This window comes from Onychomys torridus, chromosome 4 (genome assembly GCF_903995425.1).
Source record: "Onychomys torridus chromosome 4, mOncTor1.1, whole genome shotgun sequence".
Taxonomy (NCBI): Eukaryota; Metazoa; Chordata; class Mammalia; order Rodentia; family Cricetidae; genus Onychomys; species Onychomys torridus.
In genome coordinates, this window is record NC_050446.1 from 153,419,697 (window position 1) to 153,424,785 (window position 5,089).

The 5,089-nt window shown below is 38.5% G+C and overlaps 1 pseudogene; it reads left to right on the forward strand.

Moving 5' to 3' along the window:
• Positions 1–1,852: 1,852 nt before the first annotated feature.
• On the forward strand, positions 1,853–2,442 carry LOC118583202 (annotated as a pseudogene).
• Positions 2,443–5,089: the final 2,647 nt, after the last annotated feature.

Genomic DNA, 5,089 nt, shown 5'->3' on the forward strand with positions numbered 1-5,089 from the left:
TCTAATATTAGGACTGTGTTACTATTTAACTCCAGGAGATGCTCTCTTAAAAGCAGAGACAGTGGGGGCTAGAAACAAAAGAAACTCAAAGAGGGATTTTTTTTTTGAAGCCATACATTAGCAATTATTTTCTTTTGAGAATCATCTTTTAATTATTTGAAGAATTTAACATTTGTTTAGATTCTACAAATTCCTTAAGAGGAAAACAATAAAGATTATAAGAACAAAGAAGTATTGTGCCCAGATAGGAAAGATTTGTTGGGATGTAAATATAAAAAGAACAATGAAAATGATGGTTTAACACATCACAGAGCTCAGCAGTTAAAAACATTTTTCCTCTTGCAGAGAACACAGGTTCAATTCCCAGCAACCACACTGTGGCTCACAACTATCTCCTCCAACTCCAGTGGATCCAAATCACCTTTTCTGAACTTCTCTGGCACCAGGCACACAAGTGCTACATATATGTATATATACATAATACCCACAGTTCTTACTTCAGAGTTTCAGAATTTGATGGCTTCTCTTAAATACAACTCAAATAAATATTCCAGTACCTGAAACCATGGGGCACAGAACAAGTACTTTCAGTTGGTCACAAACCTTCCTGTCCATGTATCAGATTTGAAAAGATCCAGAACACCTTACAACATTCCTATAAAAAGTCACCTTTTTGGCTTTTGAGCTAAGAAGTATAATCTGCTGTTGTGGAAGAATTGTTCCTACAGCCATTCCATTGTGCCAATAAAGCCACCTTGAATCAAAGGACAGAGTCAGCGGTTAGCTGACTGGGATTAGCCATAGAGTTCTTGAAGGACTGAAGAGGTCTGCTAGAGAGGGCAGGAAGAGAGAAGGGAGGATTTCCTGAACATTTCAGGTAGTGGTTTGGGAAAAATGTCGAGAGAGGGACAGCCAATCTACTCTCTGCTGTCTTTGAATTTATCAGGTCTTTATCTCAACTTCTGACTCCTGAGTTTTTATTAGACTAGAACAATTTAGATACTCATTACATCAGGTGTCTAACACGTGGCATTATTAAACCATGCTGCCACTACCACTGGTGGCTGGCTTTGGCTCCCTCCCCACAGACTCTCCACACCTGTTTTTACGCATCTGGGGTTTTTACATTGCAGTCTTTCTATGGCAGCCTTCAGCCTTCCCAAAAGGCCGCTGGGGCTAGCCACCCCATCACCAGCCTGTGCCCTCACTTCTGGCCCCACAGCCCCCCCCCCCTCTCCACGGCCCCCACCCCCCAGGTCCCCTTCCAGGGCTACCAACCCAGGCCAGCTCAGCTGCCTGCTATTACTGCAAGCTGCCGAGTGGCCTGGCCATACACCACCAGTGTCCTCTACCTAGCCTTGCTTAGCAAGCTGGGTGGTCTTATCCCATGCCATGTTCCAGCTGCATGGATTTCTATTAGTTACCTCTTCAGACAGCTCACCCACCTCCCGGCACAGCCAGTGAGCAGGAAAAGTGGCCCTGGTGAGCCCAACCTCCATGCTAACACAGTTGAACATCATCACTGCTGTTGATTACCCCCAGCACATCTCCTCCTACACTGTCAGTGTCATCAGAGCCTATAAGACACTTGGGAATTTTTAAACAGGGAATTAGATTAGAGAGAGAGAGAGAGAGAGAGAGAGAGAGAGAGAGAGAGAGAGAGGAAGAAGAGGAGGAGGGGAAGGGAGGGGAGGAGAGAGGAGGGGAGGGGAGGGGAAGAGAAAGAAAAGAGAAGAGAAGAAAAGAAAGGAAAAGAAAAGAAAGGAAAAGAAAAGAAAGGAAAAGAGACAATCTTTCCCATGTTAAGAATAGGAAATATCAAGTTCCGAAGAAACAGGAGTGTGATGTGAACATGGAGAAACAAAAGAAAACAAGGAAATATGTGACTATGAAGGAATGCTTAGTCTCAGAGATGAGAGACTTAAAGAAAAGGATAGATTAAAGCCTAAAAAGAAAGAAAAGACCAGCACGTTAAAGGAAAGAGAAGTCCCCCAACATCCTTCCTGCTTATTCTTCCAGTATAATACACAACTGGGTCCACCTTACCACATCCTCTTTGATACCAACTTCATCAACTTTTCCATTAAAGCCAAACTGCACTTAGTGCCATCAATGATGAACTGTCTATACGCCAAGTGTATCCCTTGTATAACTGATTGTGTGATGGCTGAAATGGAAAAATTGGAACAGAAGTACCAAGCAGCACTAAGCATCGCCAAGGATCTGCCATTTGACCAACTTCCATGCACACACAAAAGAACCTATGCTGATGACTGCTTGGTCCAGAAAGTCACTCAGCACAAGTGTTACATTGTGGCCACAGTTGACCTGGACCTCAATAAAGAATCCGGAAGATCCCTGGAGTTCCTATCACGTACATTTCTAACCATTAGATACAACATTGAACAGATGCCAGATGATTATGGTGCTCCTCAGTTCTAATTCTTTCTTGACAAAATTTGCTTGCCTTTCTTTGACCAGCTTTCTCTGTTGTTAGTTAAACACATTTTTTTAGTTTTTAATGATTAAAAAAAAATAGGAAATATCACAATTTAGGGAGTTAGGACCATGTTTAATGCTACTACATGATGACCATAATGTCTAATAAATGTGTGATTACAGAATCAGTCTTTTCATAACTTAAAGCAGTTGCCCATGGAACTCCTGAATAAGTATCTATGGTATGGTACACATACTTTAATTTTCCACACTCCACAAAATGAAACACATCCATTTATCAAATTTCATTTCTTTGGATACTTTTTAGGTTACTTCCTACAGGTAATGGAGTTTGGTTATACAAAGAGCAAGTAGGATATTTCCTTATAATTTCCTTGGTTTGTTTGCCAAATGATAGAAAAATCTTTCTCAAACCTTTGCTATTAGCATGGTATTTCATACGACATTATCAGGCTTCTAGCCCATTTCCTACCAATAGCTAATCAATTTCATCATTACTTTGTGCTAGAGGGCCTGGTAAACCTGTGTGGGATCTGATATGTGTTATATACAAGGGATAATTTATATTTCTAATTATGTCTTGTAATCAAACAAATAGCAAAGTTAATTTCTAAATCATCTGGAATAAGTTCAGTGTTTTCAGTATTTAAAACAACTCTTTTTGCATATTGAGAGTCAGTAACTATATTAAGAGGTTCTGAAAAATCTTATCATAAGATGAGAATAGCATATAATTCCGACTTTTGAATGGAATCAAAAAGGGCTTTTGAAAGGGTTTTGAACTAATTTACTTAAATTTCCTGACTTATATCCTGCCTTTCCTGATTTATTTGCATCAGTATAGGATTTAGGGGCTCCAGAACTTGGTGTTCCACGTATTGTATGAGTGAGAATCCAATTAGCTCTTCTTATAAACTGAAGACTTTTGCTTTGGGGATATTTGTTGCTAATCTCTCCCAAGAAATCACTGCAAGCTATTTGCCAGTGTTCATTTTCTGCCCACAATGGGGAAATTTTAGTATTGGTAAAAGGTACTACAATTTCTGCTGGGTCAGTTCCTATTAATTGATGAAGTCTCAATTTTCCTTTCAGAATCAATTTAGAAACCTTTTCTACATAGGTCTTTAATTATTACTGTTTGTGTGGAAAAATACCTATTCTAAAATATTATCTTCTCTCTCTGCATAAAAATTACCATAGAAGAATGCAGAGAAAGTATAATAACCAGAATACAATCAAGCTCTGGATCCAGATGATCCACATGTGCATCTTGTGATTTCTTTTATACCAAAGCCAATTCTTTCTCAGCCTCAGCTTATAATTTTCTTGGCTACTTTAAGTCCTTATCACCTTGTAAGGTTTGAAATAAATTACTTAGTTCTTGAGTTGTCAATCCAGTTGTGGGCTGTAGCAAGTTAATATCTGCCAGCAATTTTTGAAAATCATTAAGAATTTGTTATTGATCTCTCCTGGTTTGTACTTTCTGTGGTTGAATCTTGTGTAATTCAATTTGTGAGTGGGAATTTGGAAGATGGAGGAAAAATTGAGCTGGATTCTGCACAGAGGCTGAAGCCTGACAGAGAAGGGCAGTGTGGTGAGGAAATAATGAAGCAATTGGAATCACCAGGAATTTTACCAGAAGCATATTTTAGAGAAAGAAATGCTCACAAGAATATAATCTTCTTTCAATAAAATCCTCAGAAATCTGGCAAGGGTATTAATCTCCTGGGGGGCAACATTTTGTTTTTTAATAAACTGACAGAAAGAGGAAAGGCAGGAGGCTGAAGATTTAAGGATGCATCTCCAAAACTGTCAAAATACAATTCAGGAAATTATGCTAAAACAGGACAGCAAATATATCTTCAACCTCATGGTTGAAAAGAGACAAGGAACAAATAACTATGGCCACACTATATGAAGAATGTTTTTATAATAAAATAATATAGTTATGGATCTTGAAAATTCACTTTCAGCCTCAAAATTTTGATTTGTTCATCTGAGGGGTGAAGCAAGAATAACTTTAAAATTTTACATTACATACTATCTTTACATTTCCAAAGAGAATACTTGAGTCATATCTATTTGGATCTAAGCCTACCTTCTCTACTACATTTAACCCATCTCTACATGTAGAAGAAACTGTTCCTCTCTCAGTCCAAAAGAATTTACCAAGACCCACAGAAATATTTTCCCTTGTATTTACAATTGTCTAGGCTTTACTGATAAGCACATTCTTTCTTATATACTACTAGATAAAGAAGAGATGGGAGGGGAGAGAAGTGGGAGGAGGGAGAAGGGGAGAGGAAAAAAAGAAACGAGAGGGAGAATGAATTATAGATCAGTAGCAAGAGACTAGACAAGGATATTTAAATCAAAATCATTTGAAACACTGAGGTGTTCACCATTAACTTTATGGGCTATAAGAAGACACTAAAGGTGGCAGGCTGAACAGAGAGACAACATGATCATTTTGTCTGCATCTGGAGAGTAAGTGAAGTTTCTGTAAAGCATTCAAGACTCTATTGCAGTACTCTGGGTAAGAAATGAAGGTCATGGATGTGCACTAAAGGAGGCTGTCAAATATATGTCAGTGAAGTGAAAAGAAAATTAACATTCAAGAATGAAGTGA